A 22,873-nucleotide genomic window follows, 5' to 3' on the forward strand; every position below is an offset into this window, starting at 1 on the left:
GAACCTGCACCAATGGTATCTAGCTCAACTAATGAATCCCAACAAGTGGATTAAGTGTTGCACGTGAATGCAGACATAGGTGAACACACAGGGACTAAACACTGAGCAGAAAAACAAGGATAAAACAAAAATCGCTCTACATAAAAAACAGTCAAGAGGAGGCCAAACACACCTCAATTGAAAATACTGTTTACTTAGCAAGTTTGGAAAGCCAGAAGGAGAGCCAGTGGTCACAGATTTGCTTCAGCAATATATTTCAACTAGAGAAACATGATGAGTTGCTTATAGGGAAATAAGATATCAAAAAACTATCAAGAATATTTTCTTAGGGTTGTTGTAAAGGAATTTTTGAATCAAATGATACAATATTTTGTTAGTTAAAAAACCTAGAATACTGTGTCTACTAAGTTAGCTAATATTATTACAATTATGGAATTGCATCCCTACAACAATATACCGTGTTTCCCCGAAAATAAGACCTAGCTAGACCATCAGCTCTTATGCGTCTTTTGGAGCAAAAATTCATGTAAGACCTGGTCTTATTTTTACTATCATATTAGACCGGGTTTTATAACATAAGACCCGGTCTTATATGATTTTTGTTCCAAAAGACACATTAGAGCTGATGGTCTGGCTAGGTTTTATTTTCGGGGAAACACTGTAGTAGAGTGGCATTTTTATCATAGCTTTGCTAGAAAATGCTTAAACAGAGGCATCAAGTAACCAGCTATAACACAGTTAAGTGGCAGTGAGAAAAACTGAACATAGGTCTGTGTGACTGTTGCAATCTATATGCTTGTATCAGATACATATTCGACATGTACTTCAAAATCATCGGGATATATATAAAAAGAACTCTGAATGATGGAAATGAAAATTTGGAAAGCTTAGAAATGAAAAATGTATTTATTGAACTAAAAGACTGAATAGTAGGTACCACTAAAAGAACACCACTGAAGATTGTATTAGTGATCTTGAACCTGGGCCAAAGATTTCTCCAGAAAGAAAAAGAAAGATAAATTGTGAAATAAAAGGTAAAAAGAGGAAAGCTATGAAATGCAGAGACACAAAGGACAGATTTAGATTCCATTTATCTATTAACAATTCCAAGAGGTGAGAACAGAGAGAGTGGAGGAGAGACAATATCTGAAAATAATTGGAGAATTTGACATAATTGAAGAACATAATTCCAAAGACATAAAGCCTCACATTGAAAGGAGCCATGGAGTGCCAACTGGGATAAATTAAAAACAAAACACACATATTAAAGAGAAATTTTGAGCAAAGAAGATAAATCAAAAACCTTCAAAATTATCAGGAAAAAAAGAGGATTATCCATAAAAGAGATACTGAACTTCCAGTTTTAATAATAATGCAAGTGGAAATTTCTGTCTTTATCAACCTAAGAGGCTCCAGAAAGAGAATGGAGGAAAGTAAGAGCTTGTTCAAGTTCTTTTCTTATTTACAGAGAAGACCTTGTTAGAAAAACATGTTTAAAATATGTATGTTTGTTTTGTGGGGGGTGGTAGAATTGGATGAAAGTGGTTAAAAGGTACAAACTTCCAGTTATAAGATAAATAAAAGGTGAGAACATACTGTATAAATGATAACTACAGTAAACACTGCTGTATGGTATATTTGAAATTATTAAGAGAATAGGTCCTAAAAGTTCTCATCACAAGGAAAAAAATCATATATATACATATATATATACATATATATATATACACATATATGCGCGCACACACATACATATATACACACACACGTGTGTGTGGTGTGTGTGTGTGTGTGTGTATGATGGTGGATGTTAGCTAAACCTGTAGTAATCATTTCACAATATATGTAAGTCAAGTCTAATTGCTGTACACCTTAAACTTATACAGTGCTGTATAATAATTATATGTCAATAAAACTGAAAGAAAAAAATAAGTAATATTAACCATAAAATAGGAAAAGAATGTATGCAATTCAAACCAGCAGAGCAAACAAAGAACAAAACAAAGAAAATTTGATCATTCTAACAAGTCTGGAAAGTGGAAATCAAGACAGGGTAATAGAAAAAACATCAGCAGACTGAAGTCATAATAAATATAAATGTATCTATTCAGAGATATGTTCAGGTTAAAAATTACATAAAATCTAGTTATCTTCATATCCATGAAAGACACACCTAAAATGATACACAAAGGTTTAAAATTCAGAGATGTGAAACTACACAGCAGGCAAATGGAAAGAGAAAGTATGCATAGCAGTACTGACATCAGACAAAAATGAAATCAAGAAGAAAGTCATTAAAAAGGATAAATATTTAAATTGTCAAAAAGAATAATCTTCCAAGAGTGAGTAAAAATCACTGATTCTTACACACTTAAAAACATAGTTTGGAAATACATAAAGAAAAATCATCAAATAACAAGAATTGACAAATCACAATCACACTGGTAGACTCTAAAATACCTCTCTCAGAAAATAACAGGAAAATTAAAGCAAGACAAGTAATGCTCTGAGATAGGAATAACCCATTTCAAATTAACCTAATGGATAAAATACTAACCTAACAGACATAAATATGTAGCACTCTGGACTCCACATAAAAAATTTAAAAATCATAATTTTTTCAAAGACATGTGAAATATTTAGAGACTAATCACATGGCAGACAACAAAAGAAATATTAACACATTCCTAAATATTGCAATTCTGCAGGCCACGTTCACTAATGTAAAGATAGCAAAATTAATAATCAATAATAAAATGATAGCCAAAAAGAATTTTAATTGAAAAATTTTCAACCTTATTTAAGTAACATATTGGTTAAAGAATAAATCAAAGTGCAATTTTTAAATATTTCAAACTGACAATGACCACACTATGTAAGAAAACCTGTGAGATGTCATCAAAATGGTACTAATAGGAAATAGTACAACAAATGAAATTTTAGATAACAAGTTTGAAAATAAATTAATTATTTCAAAACAAGCACTAGAAAAAAGAACAAGAACAAAAAAGTTATTAGGATAAAATAATTCAATAAACACATGAGAAAAACTAAAGAGAGAAAAGATTAAGCGTTAGAAGAGAATACTAAGAACAACTTTATACCAAACACTTTAAAGCACTGCTTCAAATATATAAATTAGTAGTCCGCAGATGGGCTGAACAATGAGCTGCCCCTTTGTGGATGCAGAGGATGGGACGGGGTAAAAAGATTCATCTCTACCTCATAACATTAACAATAAATTGCAGCTATATATATATATATTTTTTAAGATTCAAACATGAGAATCAAACTGATGTAAGAGAATATAAGAGAATATACAAGGCAGTATACCAATGATGCTGGGGTAGGAAAGGCCTTAAACAAAGTACAAAAAGAAAAGATGAAGGAAAAGATTGATAAAAATTGACTACATAAAAACTGACAACATCCCCATGAGAAATGACACTATAAACAAAGTTAAAAATGAACTGTGAGAAAGATTTTAAAAAACTACGGTGAATGCTGCTGCCGAGTGCCATCCAATGGAAAGGTAGGGATCTTTTAACTCAGGAAGCAGTGTCAAACCTTAGTAACATTGTGTGACAAGTTTCAACTTGTTCATTGCAGTCAGCCGGGTGTGAGCTACGGTTTAGAAAAGGGGTGTTTTAAAGTGTGCCACAAATCATGCCTCACAAACAACACATTAACATGAAATGGGCAAACGGTTTCATCTTTCATCATGACAACATTCCGTGTCACACATCACTTCTGGAACAGCAATTTCTGTCAAATAAAAACATTACTGTGTGTCCTCTCCACCTTATTCACCGGATCTGGCACCATGCGACTTCTGGCTGGCTCTTCCCTAAAGTCAAAATGATTCATGACATCAAGGCAGCCACCACAGCACAACTAAAGAAAGACACTCACTAAAGAGGACTTCCAGAACTGCTTCAGAAAGTGGCAAAAATGATGGGATAAGTGTGCTGAAAGTGAGGGGGAGTATTTTAAGGGGGATTAATGGCAATGGGTCTTTTACTACAGCAAAAGTAAATTTTTTTGAACTTAAACATTCACCGTATTTTTTTATCACACTTTGCTCGTATAAATATATATTAGACAAAGTAATAATATATAGACTACATATGTAAAGCTCATTCAAAAACAACCAAGAAAGGAAAGCCTAATAGCTAAACAGGCAAAGTCCCTGTTCAGTATCCAGGATTCCACATCCACAAGTTCAACCAACAACAGATCAAAAACATTAAAAAAAATGTTACATTGTTGCTGACGTGTACTTGTAGTTAAGCCTATAATGACTGTGTCTGTACTGAACATGTACAGACTTTTCCTGTCAATATTCCCTAAACAATATAGTTTAACAACTATTTACATAGCCTTTACACTGTATTAGGTACTCTAAGTAATCTAGAAATGATTTAAAAGTACACGGGAGGATGTGCACAGGTTATATGCAAATACCATGCTATTTTCCATAAGGGACTTGGGTATCCACGGATTTTGTATCCATGGGGATCCTGGAACCAATCTTTCATTGAACTGAGGGAGTACTGTATCAGCAGGAAATTTAAGGGGAAAAATATGGCTAATAAACAAGTGATGGTATGCTCTATTTCATGGAAAATTCAAATTAAAACAAGAAACCATTTTCATACATCAGAGTGGAAAAAACTTGAAGTTTGATTATACCAAGTTTGGTAAAGTTGTAGAAAAACAGTGATCATGCTCTGCTTTTTTTCAATGAAAACTATATATGTAGGTAAATGCACTATGAATACACACCTAACCAATAAAGTAGCTAGCTCAGGGAGTTTGTGGAATGGGTGACAAAACATTAAGACTGGGAATAAAGTTTCAAAAAAAAATTTATCTGTTAGTCACTCAGCATTCACTAACATTTATTTAGTGTTTAATATATACCAGGCTCATTTATAAACACTGGGTATATGAAGCAATCAAACGCACAAAGGGCCCTGTTTCCATGAAGCTCCCTCTTCTAGAAAAGAAGAGGTAAGCTCTAGACATGTAAGCCAGCAAATAATTAAAATACTTTTTATTTTCAATGAAAATGACTTCAGAAATTAGTAAATACTAGAGAAAATAAAACAAGATTGCATTTATTCTGGAATGTGTTGGTCTTTGACCAAGAAGAATGTATTCATGTATTACCTGTGAAATAGAAACCTTAATTTTTGAAACTTTATAAAAGTTTATTTTCTGTATGATAGTTAACATTAAGTGAATTTATGCACATAATAACATTTAAACTTTGAAATGCCTGGATGAATACTCCTAAAAGGCCAATCCAGCAATGAATGACCAGAAAACAAGGGTTTACTATAAGAAATGCAGATGTGGTGAGATAGCTGTACACCCACTGTGGCACCAAGTGCAGGCCAGCGCCTGTGTCTGTTCCTAAGAGATGGAGCTAAACACCACACAGCTTCACAGAGGTGCTGAGCAAGCTACCTGGGTCTTGAGAAAAAGGCAGAGAAAGGCAGCTGTAAGGCCACACTCAGGCATTAACTGGGCAATGGGAGACTGTCTGAAGATGTCCCATCATTAACTACCAGCCACTTCTCTCCTCCCACTCACTCCCCCACCCCCCATCAACACACAATGTTGCCCCAAGTTCCTTCCATAGGAGAGCTGCAGAGCCCAAAGCTGTGGGGTTGACAAGACTTCTAAACCAAAGAACCTTAGGTAGACAATAAAATAACTTTCAGACTTTTCAAAAACAGATGTCAATTTGTCTACCTCCTAAATATTTGCGCAATACCACACATAAAAATGTTTCCCGTATTTTGGAGGAACAAAAAGCCTTTGGCTGCTATAGTCTGTGGTTCATTTGGTAGGAAAAGATAACCTCAAAAATTGGTACTTTGTAAGTTACAGTCTATTTGATTAAAATACTTTGTAGAAGTCTGAAGCACGTTGACTCATTTCTTTTCAGGTTACCCATAGTCCTTTCATAGTCCTTTCAGCAGAAATATAAATGTGAATTGTGCTCTTCCTGGTTTGGAACTTATCTCTATTTTCATTCTACAACGTGAAATGTAAAAACACAGATTTATAAGTCTAGTTAAAGAAGAAGCAGTTTCCAAAATTAAAAAAGCTCCTCCACTTTTTATAATTCATATTTCTCAAAAATATACTCACATATATATTTTACATATTATGTTAAAAATTCTATTCCATTCAGTTAAACTGAATACATGAATTATATAAAATGTGATATTCAAAAATGATTTTTAATAATTATACAGGACAACTACAAATATATTAAAACACAGCCCATTAAATAAACCTTGTGTTTGTCTAAAGCAATGACAGACTCTAAAGAACTATTATTCTTTTAAGATGGTCATGCCCACATCTGCCTACTATAAAACACATGCTCAAGGCATGAACATTTGAGTAAAGTGAAACTTCCCTTAAAACAAGTGTGTTTATTTGAACACACAATTTCAGAACCAAATCAACAAGTGTTTTACAGGTTCACGCCCACAAGGGATCACATGTGTGTTTATTTGAATGTAATCTCATTGAAATAAACACAGCTGCGTTTATTTCAACGTGTGAGAATCAAGAGCTATACGTTTGTGCAAGAATGAATCATGAAACCATGGCTTAGCACATGGAAATGTGACTGGGAATTAACACACAGCACAATCACTTCCTTCAAACACATCACTGAGAATTAAATCTATAGCTAAAAGATATTTCAGGAAAAGGTACCATTTAGTATTTCCCACAACACACTCAAGAATATCAATTTACACTGTCAAGTATTAAAGTTATTTCCTTTGTATTTAATTATAAAAAATTGATAAAGAAAAATGCAAAGAATGATAAAATAACAAATAAGCACAAACCAACCACCAAAATTTAACATTTTGTAGTACTGTTGACCCTTGAACACCACAGATTTAACTGCACAGGTCCACTTCTAGGTGATTTTTTTCAATAAATACTGTAAATGTGTTTTTTCTTTCTTATGATTTTCTTAGTAACATTTTATTTTTCTCTAGATTATTTTACTGTAAAAATATGGTACATAATAAATACATGTAACATACAAAACACGTGTTACTCAACTGCTTGTTATCGGTAAGGCTTCCAGTCAACAGCAGGCTATTAGTCGTCAAGCTTTTGGGAAGTTAAAAGTTATAGGCAAATTTTCGACTGGGGGAGGAATAGGAGGGTTTGGGGTCGGCACTCCTAACCCCAGTGTTGTTCAAGGGTCAACTGCTTATACTGCAGACCTTTTTAAAGAAATTCACAAAACAATGTAAATAAAATTGACATCCTCCCATTTTTCTCTCCCTGGTCCCATTCCTCTTCATCCTCCCATTCCTCTTCATCCCTTCCTCATCAGAAGTGGACAGTGTCGTAAATTTGAACAAAACAATGTATATCATTGTTTTGGGTGTTTACTAATACATAACATGGAAGATATACAAGATCTGTCAATTAAGTTCGCGAACTTGTTACAACAATGTCGCTAACCTTTTTTGATATCAGAAGGATTACTCAAACAGTTAACCAAGTTTACTATCTGGAAAGGCTGTGTGAAAGTTAGACGACCTGAACTTTTCGCCAACAATTCACGGCTCTTGCATCTCGACAATGCACCAGCTCACAGTGCACTGTCTGTGAGGGAGTTTTCAGTCAGTAAACAAAATAACTGTATTGGAACACTCTCCCTATTCACGTGATCTGGCCCCCAATGACTTCTTTCTTTACCCAAAGTAAAGGAAATATTGAAAGGATGATATTTTGATGATATTTGGGACATCAAGGGTAATACAACGACAGCTCTGATGGCCATTCTAGAAAAAGAGTTCCCAAATTGCTTTGAAGGGTAGACTAGGAGCTGGCATCAGTGCTTCCCAAGAGGAGTACTTTGAAGGTGACCATAGTGATATTCAGCAATGAGGTATGTAGCACTTTTTCTAGGAGGAGTTAATTGTCTGACCTTGTATAGTAGAAATTATTCTTCAATTTGGTTTTTGTCGTCAACTTTGTTTTTCATCCATATAATTCACCTCATTCATTTTAACTGGTTCTCATTGGTTCCACCGTGTTGAATACACCACATGTATTTGTTTCCCTACTGGTGGTCAATGATGCGTTTCCTGTTTTCCCTATTACAAACCAATTCAGTGATCAGTGTCCTTGTACATGGACCCTTGTGCAGATGTTGGACAGCTTCGCTAGGGTATAACTAGATGTACAATTGCTATATTTCTTAACTTTGGCTAGATATTGATCGATTGCTCCCCCCTACGTGGTTGTATCACATTGTACTTTGCTTTGGAACAGATTCTACATAACCAGGACAATTTGTCCCAAGTATTCAAGGAACTGGTTTCTAAAATGGCAAAATTTCATTTATTCCACACCTTACAACACCTTAAGATACAGACTATGCAGACTTTCACATTCTTGCTGGATCCGCTTAGGTTAGTCAGCACAGTGGTTCTCAACCAGAGGGGATTTTGTCCCCTAGGAGACATTTTGATTGTCATGACAAGGGTTATGGTACTGGCTAGGGGCTGGAGGCCAGGGATGTCTCCCTTTCCCCAGGATTGCCTTTGGAAGAATAGACTGTCCACCTGGTTTGTTCCAGCATGAATTCACTTTCATTCCTTCGCCAAGTATAAATTCCAAAAACTTTTGGCCTACGAAATCATTCTTTAGATAATAATAAGCAGTGAAAGGGGAAGTGTTTTCTGACATCACAAACAGTTGGACTCAGAATAAAGAAAATGAGCTACAGCACATGCCGTTCTATAGCCCCATTAATCAGTATTTATAACATCTCTTTCTGAAGTAACTGACTACATATCTAAACTGAAACAACAAAATACAACTAACTCTGAGTTTCATGGATTATCAGAAAGAAATCTTACTCTCACTTCCTAGTTGACTTTACTTAGCATCTTGGCTGACATTTCTGCCTTTTCTTTTATTTACAAATCTAAGCTATAGCAAAAACAAGAGAGAAAGATTTTTAAAGCCAAACTATTTAATTACGTCTTTTGGGGGAAAAAAAAAAAAAGACAGGCGATAAAAAGTCAAGATATAATACTACCTAGAAATTGCTGAAAAGACACATTTGCTTTTGACTGTCTGAGAGGGTTTTTTACGTTTTTTTTTTTCTTTTCATTTTTCCAATTATATTCCCTACCTTGAGTCCCTGAATTAGAAAGCAATAAGGGGTTTAACTGTCTCTTGATTTAATATGCAAAATGTAACCTCATTATTCATTTGGAGGCCATGTGAGTCAATGTATTAAAAAAAAACAAAACAGAACAAGAAGTTAAGAGACCAAGAATTTTAATCCTAACTGACAACTGACCCTCTCTTATTATCACCACCCTTGGCAATTTTATTATCAGACCTTGTGGCTTTCAATAATTGCCTCTACAATGAAGTCTTCTAAATCTACATATCCATGCCTGAGTTTTAGTTCAGCATTTCCAGCTGCATGCTTGACATACCCACATGGGATGCCTGTTACCAGATTCCACACTCCTGAACCTGTGCTCCTGAAGTTGAATTGCACTTTCTCTGCACACTCAAACACCCTCCACCACGGAAGCTCCGTCCACGCGTGAAAGGACCAGCATCCTCTTAGGCAGGCAGCTTCCTCAGTGGCTTCTCTCTTGTTTCCCCTAACTCCCTACACCGCTTCTTCTGTAGTATCTTCTCTATTCATTTCTTCTTTTCCAGTTTAACTTGCACTGCCTAGAGCAGGTCCTATTTCATCGTGCACACTGATTGCTTCCAGACTTGTCTCCCTTCTGCTTATCCCCTTTCTTCTCCTCAAATTCATCCCGCACATCTGTTGTCATATTACAGTACAGATCTGACTACATCACTTCCCAGATTAAAAATCTTCACTTGCCTGGCATCTAAGGATATCTGCGATACTGGCCTCAAACCAATGTTGAACAACTGTCCTCCCAAAACTCCTTAATAAGCCAAATCTCAGCCAAACAACGAGCTTCCTACACACAAACCCATACTTGTAATGCTGCTGTGCCTTTTCTCAGGCTATTCCTTTTACTTAGAAAGCCTCTCACATAAATTTGTACATGTCCAGATCTTGTCCTACTTCAAGGCAAAATCAAATGACACCCCTTTCAGGGGGGCTTCTGTTTTCCTCAGTCAGAAGCAGCTCTCTCTTCTAAATTGTGTCTTGTTCACTTATATCCATGCTGTTGTTGCTATTAAGTGTATTCTGACCGGGAGGCAGTATAGCTAATGGTGAGGAAGATGGGCTCTGGAGCCAGACTGCCTGAGTTCAAATCTCTGAGCTAGTTACTCAACTTCCCTGTACCTCAGTGTAGCGGATGCTGGGATGCCTCACCCAGATCCCTTTAGGCCAGCATACCCACCGTCCAGCTGCTGGGAGTGTTGGGTGCTCACAGCTCACAAATGAGCTACCTTTTGACCGATTCTTGGATATTATACCCCTCTCTCACTTTCTGTCCCCCAGGGCAGTCCTTCCCAGCCAATGCCTCATGGATTAAAGTATCAAAGTGGCCCTCTTCTCAATGGCAACTCTGTGATGCCATTCATGCTCCAAAAACTCCTTGAAGGATCCCAGTGCGGCAATATTTTTACCAAAACCCACATCTTTACATGGCTTCTTCCTCTACCCTGTTTCCCCGAAAATAAGACCTAGTCAGACCATCATTTTGCTCTAATGCGTCTTTTAGAGCAAAAATTAATGTAAGACTGGGTAAAATATAATATAATATAATATAATATAATATAATATAATATAATATAATATAATATAATTATAATACCGGGTCTTATATTAATTATTACTCCAAAAGACGCATTAGTGCTGATGGTCCAGCTAGGTCTTATTTTTGAGGAAACACGGTACCTGAGAAATTTTAGTATCAATCACAGTCACCTGGAAGACTAGCTAAACCACAGGTTGCTGCCCAACTCGAGCTTCTGATTCGGGGCTCCTGAGTAGGGTATTTGTCGTTGTTGTTTTTAAATTAAAATTTATTGGGGTGACACTGGTTAATAATATTATGTAGGTTTCAAATGTACAATTCTATAATACATCATCTATCTAGTGCACTGTGTGTTCACCACCCAGAGTCAGTTCTCCTTCCATCAGCATATAGTTGACCCTCTTTACCCTCTATACTACCCGCCCTCGTATTTCTAACAGGCGATGCTGACACTGCTAGTCCAGGAACCACTGCCCGCCCCCATCCTGCTTCCCTCCCTTGCTCAGGTTCCTCCTGAGCACCCCCTCAATATATCACTCGCACAGAATCTGTATCTCAGGCTCTGCTTCTAGGAAGCCTAACCTAAGACACACACATTAATAATAATATTATCAATGAACTCAAATGATTATTGTGAATATGAAACCAGATTATACATTCAGTAAGCTTAGAATAGCACCTAGCATATCAAAAGCTGTAAGTATTAGTTACCATCAGCAGCTCCCCTAATATTATTAAACATTCCTTGAGCAAAGGATATATTCCTTAGCCAACTTTGTAGCTTCTATATTACCTAACACCAATACTTACAATCGAAACCAATCTCGTGGGCTTAGTGTATTGTGCATTGCACTAGATACAATACCTAACACTTGGTCTCTATTGCAAGGAAACTTTAATATCTGCTCTCTGAAAGAATCTGGAGTAAAACAGAGGTACAACACTTACAGTTGCAGGCAATGTTCACGAAAGAATTCAAGAAATGGGAATAAAAAGCTGGGAGTGCGTCATCAGTGGGATTCCTGGACGGTGACTACTGCAAAGTAAAGTGTCAAATGTTATCCTGAAAAGGACGTTAAAAGAAACGGTAGATCACATACATGTGAATAAAGTGCTTACTGTACAAAACAGATTACCCATAAAAACAATGTGAATGAATCTTTCATTTCCTGATCACAGACCTATTGTTTGACTTGACCAACTATTTGCAGTTAGCGCAGTAGAAACTTTTGGGTGTTCAGATGAACAATGGGCATTAACCAACTACTCTAGCTAATGTTAGGCTTTAGCTAAAGAAAGTCCATTAAGATGTCTAGCCATTTTGCACAGTTCTCTGGACTAAGCCCACACTTCTCAAAATGGAATAATCATGCCATGTCCACTGCCACCATCCCTGGGGAATACACAGATGGTATAACAAGGAAAACCACAACATTTTAAAAGTAAATAGTAATTTTCTTGATGAAAATAATTTCAAATACTACTTCTATGTTAAAACATGTAGGTATATTCTTGGTAAGTGAGTGGATTATACCCGTGTATGGTTTTGTCAATACTCACCACACACTATACTTAAGATCTATGCATTTCACCATATGTCAATTTTACTTTAATTTTAAAAAAAACATATGCAGTAGAATATTCAAGTGGATTTTTAAGATAAAGCGTTCTAGAAACATGAACAAATCTGAGCTTCTGGCAGCACAATTTGGTCTATGACTCCTGACTTCAGAAGAACATGAGTTTACTTTCTTCTGCCATTCAAGAACTTTAGTAGAAAAATTTGAGGAGCAAAGTACTAAGAAAACCAAAGATCACTCTGATTCTGGCTTTCCAGATTTGTTTAAGAGAGAGCTTGAGAATCTAGCCAAATGCTTGGTTCCTTGAAGTTTTCCAGCATCTTCATTGTTTATATTATATAAATTGAGCCTTTTTTGGCGATTCAAATGGGGACCTGATAGGATTCCACTGAAGACTAGTCTGTGCCTTAATACATTTCCTAAAGCAACTTCTTCAAAAGAAATAACCAGAAAATCACCACAACCACAATAGCCACAGTGGGACAGCCCCACTGGTTCTGTTAATTAAAGGAGTAACTGCAGAAAGTTACCAGGTATCTGTAAAGCTAACACCCAGCATTTACATGTAATACTCCCCTATAAAGAGAAGGGCTCTGAAAGTTTGCTCAGCAAAATGGTCTAGATCGTGGCCAGCACCGAAAACAGAATCTAATTCAAAAATAAAATAAAGATACATACACACCTTAAAATTATGAATCTACTATGTACCATTTTATGCATAATAATAAGCATATAAACCTGCTTAATAAACATCTACTGAATCGGAGTTGAATAGGCCGTAGATTCTATAAATCAATAATTTTCTAAAATGGAAAGCAAAGTCATAATATCTTGGAGAAGCTTGGCAAGATAGCAACAAAGAGTGGCATACTAAAATCAGAGCACATGAACCACAGAGCTGAAGAGGCCAGGGCCACCTAGGCCAGCATTGCACGTGACAGTGGAGACAAGGGCTTGTCATGGAAGGACACAGCTCTCTCCCGACATCAACCTCACAAGATTATGGATCCGCTCCAAAACCTCCTACGTGCTATCATGCCCCGTTATGTTTCTATCATAAATTTATGTAAGTTACATATTTACAGAAATGTCTATTTTCTATTTTTAATCTTCTCTGGGGACAATGGTTTATAATATTTTGGCCCTAATGTTTTAAGATAGTTATGCTTAGGGGAAGGGGAGGTATTTGTCCGGAAATTTTTAGGACCGTATGAAATTATTACTCATTCATATGCATAAGAATTTGGGTGAATAATCCCTTTGCTGGATGTAGCCATGATTTCACAGACAACCCGACATGCTTTGAGCATTCAAGAAGAGAGCCTCCTTCAGTGACAGCTCTGCGTCCCGGGGGTGTTCCAGATGCTCTTCCTTGGGGCTCTGACCTTCTTTCTAACCTAGAGATGCAGACTGTGTTTCTGGAAGATGAGCATCCTGTTCTTTACGAGTGGGGTAGTATTTTTGGTTCAGTTTCTGCTTTTTTGATGAATAATTTTTTTTTGGTTGGACTTTTATGACTATAGGAGTGATATGATCATAGCAGTCAATGTCTTCTTGAAAAAGTTCACAAGGAGACGCCAAGCTTTCTCCAGGATCTTTGATGAAGAACTCAAGTTGTGTAGATTATGGTGACCTTTGCACGTTACTCCTCCTTTGCTAAACTGCTCTTGGAAGTCTATAAATTCCTTTGTGAGCTGGGTACATCTAAAAACCTTAAACCAAGGGTCAAACACAAGAAAAGTACTCCAATTATACTACAGTTGACTCTTGAACAACAGAGATTTGAACTGCACGGATCCACTGGGGAACTTTTTCAATAAATATATAGTCAGCCCTCTGTATTCCTGGGTGTCGCATACAACCACCCTGGGGCTGAAAACAGATTTTTGATCCACAGTTGGGAATCTGCAGATGCGGAGCGACAACTGTATGCATTGTTCTAGGCCATTTTATACAAGGGGCTCCAGCATCCATGATTTGGGTATCCGTGGGGGTCCAGGAAACAATTCTCTCTGGAATGATTCTCCTCCTGGCTACTGTTTTCTTGTCTTCACCTCAGCTTCTAAAATGCACCTTTGCTGTTTCAGCCCCAAAGTCTCTCCTCCCTCATGCTGCCCTCACAGGCACAACCCCTCATCTCCCTAATCTGTCCTTTCGCCTATGCATTCACATGCACAGGCCTACACGTCAGCCATAATTACTTGGGAGCAGGAGGAAAATGGCAGAATTGGATTTAGAGTCAGAGTGACCAGAATTCACATCTTGTGGCACAGAATCCCCTATGTGGTCTTCATAGGTAAAATGGGGAAAAGTAACACTATTTCACAGTATAACCGTAAAGATTAAATAATTTAAAACACCTATCATATGGCTGGTACATAATGCTCAATGCACAGTGCAATTATTATTACAAATATAGAAGAATTTATTAAAAATGGCTAAATCCATCGGTATAATAAAGTGAAGATTTTCATCATTCTTTATTATGGGATGTCTAAATACCAAATAAGAAAAACTTTTCACTACTGCCTAATCTATTCAAACTCAGCAAATTTAGCAGATTCTTACCAACCTGAGGATCACTGTTACTCCAGAATAAAATTTTTGAGATAAGAGTTATTTCCTTATGAAGTCAAATGAAGTACAGCATTTAAAGGGTGGCTAAAATGAGGTCTCTGCTACCTCAGCAAAAATGACTAAACATGCCTTTCATCTATAAATCCCTAAATAATTGGAGCTGCAACATCCTTAGAGATTGCAGGTCTCCCTACGTCTCATCACGGTTGTTGCGACCAGCTTCAATGTCCCTGTTCTTCGGATCTGAACAAGGGAAATATTAATATGAAGAAACCCAGAGGATAATTTTGTCACCTTACGTCAAGAGGATGAGCCGTTAGTTGGGGAGGGCAAGTTGGGGTGAGTCCTATTATCTTTTAATATTTTCAAGTGTGTCCTTTTACTTTTACTGATTTGGACATTTTTTTAAAACAATTTTACTTTTAATGGTTATTTAGAGTATAGTCACTTGATTTCACACTTTTCCATCGGTAATACTGGAGTAACACCTATTCGTACTAAGTCCATAATGCCTGCTTTTCTCTACTTCTATGGAAGCTGGCGTTGGGGGTACCTATTTTTGCTAACTGTGTATTCCCGGAGCGCAATCCTGTGCCTGTCAGGCACATGGCAGGACCTCAAAATATGTTCATTGAGTGAACATGGATGGTTTCTGTGACCATCCATTCAAGAGTTTACTTCTGAATATAGCGAGGGTTGTTTCAACTGTTTCTCTGACATCAGCAGAGGGTCAGATCAAGTCCCAGAGCAATCTCTTAGCACACTGACGTCTCTCACAGCTGAAACAAACCCAGCAATTATTCACTGGGGGCATCATCTATGGGCCTCGCACTCTGCTCAGAAAGAGGCAATGTTCTGCAACAAAAGTAAACCTGGGCCTTTCCACCTCCTGGAGGAAAAAAGATAAGAGTCAGGAACTTACGAAGCATACTAAATAATCTGAATTTTGAAATACTACAGTTTGTCAATGTTTATAGGAGTCTCTTCCCTCTGTGGCTCTAACAGGTGCCAGGGTCACAAGGAGCTACCCTGGGAGGGACCCTGCTGATCACTCCAGGCCTGCCCCTACTTCCCAGATGAGGAAACTGCAGCCTGCTGGAATAAGATGTCTGGCACAGGTCACACACCTCCGTGTGCACAAGCCAGGGCTGGAATCTGGGTTCACTCGTGTTCAGGACTGACACCCTAACATACAAGTGTATTAATAAGAGCTGTGATCCTGAAGGAAAGACTCATATATATTACATTTTTATACCGTCTCTTCTTACACCCTCATACCTTTATGCTACATGTGAAGGCAAAAGCTAATATGATTTTTCTGAAGCATGTTTTTCCTAACAAAAATGTATTGTTCTAAATAAAAGTTAAACATCAATACTATTCTACATGTTTCTTTAAATAAAAAACAACAACAACAACAACACTTCCCTGAAATGCTTTCTTAGAAACCAGTTTATAAAACTGATGATCATAAGAATTTTCACATAAAAATCAACAAAGTGTACTTTTTGGGCTACATTACAGATTCAAAATGCAGCATCAAATAAGTAACTGATATGTGGTTATTCTGTATTTCCTCTCCTTTCCCTTTTGTGTGTGTGTGTGTGTGTGTGTGTGTGTGTGTGTGTATTTATAACACAGAATATACAAAGGGCCCAAAAGAACTATAAAAACATATTGACAGTATATAAAAATTGAACTCTGATGTAAATTACCTAAACACTGATATAACAACTTTACTTAACATTCTTTTGCTTTCACAGTGTTTACAAGGGCTCCTGCGAGCATGACTTAGTACTAAACTCTTAGAAAAGTTGTTCCAGTTAACGTGATTTGATGCTTTCATTTTCTCAGTTCCTATAGCAAAAGGAGGCATTCTAAATCACTGCACTAAGCTCCTGTTGAAGTAGTTTAGTGTGCTGTCAATTCAGTGTCTAAAATATCAGTTGGCTCCATTCGTGGCCACCTCACATGATGCGTTCCTAATTACTTCCAGCCTCTGATGTTCTAATAGTCTCATCCCTTGCTGCTCCTGCCACCCAGTCCCCTGCCTCAATGTTACCTGTGCAGGGTACGAAGCCTGCTTCAACGATCCTCCACTGCCTAGCCTGGCAATTACGAGCCTCTAAAATTTGATCCATTATTACTCAGAAGCAATATTTCCCCTGCACTCACCCTTTCCTAAAGGTCTGTGGGCTTCGCAATCTCTGGCATGCCCTTGCCCTCACATTTCCCTTCACCAGGACTGTCCTGTCCCCTTATTTACCCATCCAACAAATATTTGACAGCCTGTTCTGTATCACCTGCTAAAAATACAAAACCAAATAAGGTAATTTCGGCACGCCCAGGGGGTGTGCCCAAATCCCATGCAATCTTCAAGACCCGTTTTAAGATTCCATGAAGACTTTCCTGATAATGGAGCCAGATGTTACTGCTCCCTCAGCTATCCTTTTAGCATATTGTCTCTACTCTCCTGAGTGACTAATCACTATCCCAAAACCAACACACAGGTGCTGAGTATCTACTGTAACCAGGTACTGCTAGCTTCTTCCCCTTGTGTTATCTCGTTAATGTCTCATAAGGCGGTTATGGCTGCACTTCCTCTCCCTGTTGTATACACTCCTTGTAAGCAGGGACACCACTTCACTCACCCTTATCCTCTTGGCAACATTCACAGTGCCTAGGACATAGTAGATGCTCAATAAATACATGCTGAAAGAATTAACAGCTCTATAAATAAATGTGGGGGTGGGGAGAAGGGAGTACTTATTCTCCTAAGAATTTCTGGAAAGTAATAGCTCAACACTACTCCTCTTCTTCCTGTCTTGACTCTTCGTAAATTATTTTAAAACTGAAATGCACCCTTCCTCCCATTCAGTATTTTAAAAAGGCAATTAAGAACAGCACACTTGCTTAAGATACTCTTCTTCTCAGTCTAAAAGGTCTACTTACTAGCTCACTTGACTGTTATAAGGGAATTTCAAAGAAAAGTCTTAAGAGATGTATGAGTGAGCACTTTAGCTTCAAGGAATGCACATGGTTTGCCCCTAATTCTGCCAACTACAGAGAAAGCCATCCAGAGTACCAGCATCCTGTTCCAAGTGTAATAGCTGATTCCCCAAAAGCCTGCCACCAGGTACAAACTTCTGCACCACCTTCCATGCTGAACAGAAATGTCTCCAAGAGTTCCAGAGAACTCTAAAAAGGGTACAGAAAGACATGCGGGTCTTGAAAGAGGACAGGGTGTTCCTGAAATCAGCACCGTGCTCTCCATCTTTGCATGACTCCTCCTGGACTTGCCCAGTTCCTGACGGAGGAAGACCCCTCTTTAACCACAAACCACGCTGTTTAAAACTGCAACCCCATACTGTCTCTCCTTCCTTTGCTTTATTTTCCCTGTAATACATTACCATCTAACATATCATACAACTTATTTTTTGTCTTTTTTCCCCAACTAAACAGTACCCTCCCATCCAGGTAGCAGTTTTTTACCCACGTTATTATTACTATAGTCCCAGAGACTAGAACAGAGAGCCTAGCCCATTGAAAGAGCTCAATAAAAATGTTTGTTGAATGCTACATTTTATTATTTATCTACAAATATACAATATTATCCACGATGAGGATTCTACCCACCGATGAGAAAACCACGTTTTCTGAACCTGTTTTTTCATACATAAATGAGTGTAAATATAAGATCTTATGTTATGCTTATGAATAGACAAATGAACACACATATAAACACAGATACCTCAATATATCTAACAGAGGCAGAAGAATTTATACAAAGGAGTATAAATTGATAGCTGCTAAGTGTCTGTGTGCAAAGCGCTTGACTGCTTTACATAGGTTTTGCCTTTTAATTTCCAAAATGACTTTAAAAAGTAACTATTATTTTTCTTCTTTATAGATGAGAAAACCAGAGTACCAAGAGGTTAAGTGCTTGGCCCAAACCCACAGAGCTAAGATGTAGCACAGATGATATTCAAATGGGGTTGTCTGACACTCAATGACACTTATAAACCCTGCTGCCTCTCAGGTAGATATTAAAAGACCAACTTAATTAGGTTTCTGAGAGTGTGGCTAAGGCCAAAACTCAGTTTTAAATCACGAAAAAGCCAAACAAATAGGAGAGGGAGGGGGAAGAAACTCTTCCAAGAATCAGATATTAAGAGTCCAGGTGTAAGATTCCCTGGATAAGTGAGGACACTGTAAAGGGAACTGGCTTTGGACTTAGATGCTGGCCCGTCCCATGTGATGCTAGATAAATTCCTCATCCTACTAGAGCCTCAGTTTCAAGGTTTGTGAGGGAAGAGAGGAAAGGGAACAGGAAAGGAGGGGAGGAAAAAAGTGCAGGAAGTTAAATAAATTATACTGACCAGCAAGACTTGTTATGCTCTTTAAAGTGAGATATTTGAAAGTGCATATAAGAGGGACTGATTTATGGTAGTAAATACAGGTTGTATTAGGTTATATTTAAGGTCATATTTTACTCACTTCATGAAGAATAGGACAAATATCTTTTTCAAAAAAAGAAAAGAAAACCAACTAGGATAGGTTTCATGCTAATCTGGGAAAGATTATGACCAGATCTTAAACGTATATATGTCAAAAGAACTTGCAAAGCTCTGAATTCAGCCTTACATTTCATTCATCCGTTAAGTAATTCCCAAACGTCTCTTTACTTGATAGGTACTGAAGCAGGAACTGTTAAACATGTAAGTGATAATCAACACCTACACAACTAAGACAATGATTTCACTCAGTAATTTCATTCACTGAACAGGTATTTAGTGAATGGTCACCAACACCACACATTTACTAAAGATACGTTTTAGAACCATCATAAATTCCTTTAAACTTTTCTTAAAGTTCTACCAGATAACCAAAATTTATGCCATCACCCTAACTTAGCTGAGATTTAAAGCTATAAATCTTAACCAAAAAAACAAAACAAAACAAAATTGAGAATGTTTGAGTTTCATTTCACGTTGTCAGAGCAAATCCTTTTCTAGCACTATTTCATTACAATATAAAACAGCTTGTTTAGACAATTGTTACTTGAATAGCATTATAATTTTTAAAGCAAGGAAATATGTATCGATTAGTCTTTCAATCTTGAACATTATGAAGTTTACCTAAAATACTCATTACTCACAAGTCAGAATAAACAAACTAGGAGAGCAGTTATATTAATAAAATGTAAGAGAAACTTGATGGGTAAAAAGTTACTCAGCAAACTAATACAATTACTTTTCCTTCTGAAAATATAGCAGGAGTTGGAGGGATAAAGGACTCATACGTTACTTTCACATACAATGACTGCATCCTATTTGTGATGAAATAAACATAGCTTTGTAGGTATGGCCCTACAAAGCCCAACAACCAGTTTGCCAACTATTATGATCAAATATCTAGTTCATACATCCTAAATTAATAAGACATACTTAAAATGTTTTTCTTGCATTACCGTTATGATTACTATGGATTTTTATGGAGGCAATTTTTGTTGTTGTTATTTAACTCAGAAGTCCCAATCCTTTTTATACTAAAAAAAAAAAGAGAAAAAAATCCAAAAGAGAACACGAGTTTCTTGCAGAAATTATCTCACATGACATAAATGATTTTGCCACATTTACTAAAACGATTTGTCACTAAAAGTACTTGATAATGATTTATTTAATCACATGGCCCTGTGTACCATACAATCTAAAAAAATCTGGGTTTACTTAGTCAATTAAGAAAGCAAATAACCAGTGCTCTGACAAAGGGCTTTTAAACATGTGGTCCTTAAGTTACTCATACTAACATTTCCAAAAATTATGGCAATAGTAAAATGACAAATGCCATAAAATTTAAAAACTAGTATTTTATGGGCAGGAATCACTACAGCATGAATGTTAGCTCAGCAAAATCTAAAGAGTTAGGGAATCAAAATACGGATGATCAGTGGCCCCCAGGTCTTACTTAGAGAGAGCTGAGCTTCAGAGTGCACAGAAAAAGGTGCTGATACAAACTTAACATTTATCAGTCTGCGGTGAAGACAGGAAGCTCGGAAAACTGGTCACTGGCCAGTGGGACCTAAGTAAAAGTCAAGGATTAAGGATTACCTTGAGGCTTCCTAGGTAATATTCCTACCAGACACAATTAGCACCTTTGAGCTACTGTAAACAAGCAGTCTTCTTTTTACAAAGGAGCAACATTTCACTGACCCTTTTCAAAATCTCTTTTGAATCCTGTATTTTACAACCATGTCACTGAGCTGAATAAAGGGCCCAGTACAATCGTTGTTTTAACTACTTAATGCATCCTCACTACCTACTGGGCAGGACTCAAACTCTACCAGGGAAGCAGCAGACTATAAACAGGGTAGTGGATTTCCTGCTGAATACCCCACCAACTGCAACTCACTTCTTAAATAAGAATGAGAAAGGTAATTATTGCTCCAGTTAAGAAAATAATTCCATGGGCCAGTACAAAGACGGTGAATGTATTACTCTCCTTCCAAATGTGTACAGGACTAAACCTCCACAAGCTCTAGTTGCCCAAACAACGGCCTCAAGTCAGACAAGCTGCATTCTGAAACCTTCTGCTTCCAACTAAAAAGTACCGATAAAGTACCGATCTTGCTATCGCCCTTCTCGCACAAAAATTAACAGCTTTTGTTTCCTTTTAGCTGCCACTTAAGATTTATAAAAAGTTCATTTTTCCTTTCGTTCCCTTAACTCACAGATCATACTTTCCTCATCACAAGTTGCCAATTTTTGGTATGTTAAAAATCCAATCAAGTTGCACTTACATGGTGTGACAATTAAGTGTGTTAATGATGGATAAAAGAGTATATGTGTAAAGCCATTCTGCTTTCTCTTACTGCACCTACCTAATAAAGGGAAAGCTCCTTTATAAAGGTCAGAAAAATTTCATCTTTAATCAGAACTCCAAAAAGGCAGACTAACTTTGAAAATAAATGAAATTGGTTGGGCCAAGGGATGTGTTCGATTATAGAGCCTTTTGTTAGTACACCTCAGAGGTAAAGAAATGTCTCCATTATCTACCTTTTAACTTAATTTCTATCATGTTTATAAATTAAAAAATAAGGATTTCATAAGTAACCAGCATTTTATATTTAAGAACTCTTCATGGCTTTCTGGACGCGCTGTTTTAAACCCCGATGTCTGAAGACATGCTCTCCTTGGATGTCACTGCCCTGCAGGGTCTCCACATCCCACTGGGCAAGCTGCGCTGTGCACAGCCCTAGGGGGCACCACTCACATCCCAGAGCAGATCTATACATTCATTATGACAATTTCTGGACAAAAGGCAGAGAAGTGCCTCATTCTGACAAAATCAGTCAAAAATGACAATTTTCCAACATTTGGAACTAAAGGGTCTCAAGAAAGGGGTGCCTTTTTTCTGTAGTACACAAAGGAGAAAAAGAGAATGGCGGCTGTCGGGACTACCTGGGTCTTACTCTCTGGAAGTCAGGGGCTGGAAAATGGCCACTCCCAGGTGAAGCCCCAGGGGCAGAACTCTGAGACTCCATTCCAGGCTTCCTCCCTGAACTGCAGAGCAGAGGTTAATTTCTCCAAAAGGAGCCCTAAAAAATACTAACCTTGAAAATATCTGGGGTCTTAACTCACTAATGTTTAGTCCACATCCATTTGAGTGGATTCAGTCAATTCCAAGGTATGTAGTCACTAGGTTTCATTACAGCAGTTTCTTACCGAGGCCACCATGAGGCGTCCAGGCACACAAATCAGTGAAATCACTCTCACAACAGGGTTTTACAAACTTCTTTCGCCTGATCAACAGTTCTTAAGCAGTTTATACTTGGATGGCTAGAACAAAATCGAACAGCCCTAGAAACGTTAAAGGTTCTTTCGCTTATGGTTAGAAGGAGCTGCTTTTCCTAAAACAAGAGTGTAATAAACTTAAGGACATTTGATA

At 37.3% G+C, this 22,873-nt stretch overlaps 1 protein-coding gene across 27 annotated transcripts in view; it reads right to left on the bottom strand.

Annotated features, from left to right (window-relative positions):
• Positions 1-22,873, bottom strand: part of BBX (BBX high mobility group box domain containing) — a 245,215-nt gene that overhangs the window by 202,287 nt on the left and 20,055 nt on the right. For 14 of the 27 annotated variants that reach the window (XM_074332306.2, XM_074332334.2, XM_074332358.2 and 11 more), the window contains one exon: positions 11,718-11,805. The exons of 10 other annotated variants lie outside the window; for them this stretch is intronic. The gene's annotated coding sequence lies outside the window, so the exon portion shown is untranslated. The remainder of the gene's footprint in view (positions 1-11,717; positions 11,806-22,873) is intronic. 3 more of the 27 variants (XM_074332374.2, XM_074332300.2, XM_074332308.2) reach the window with 1 other exon arrangement.

The sequence above is a fragment of the Rhinolophus sinicus genome, chromosome 17 (assembly GCF_057876585.1).
Source record: "Rhinolophus sinicus isolate RSI-liver-muscle chromosome 17, RSI-T2T, whole genome shotgun sequence".
NCBI lineage: Eukaryota > Metazoa > Chordata > Mammalia > Chiroptera > Rhinolophidae > Rhinolophus > Rhinolophus sinicus.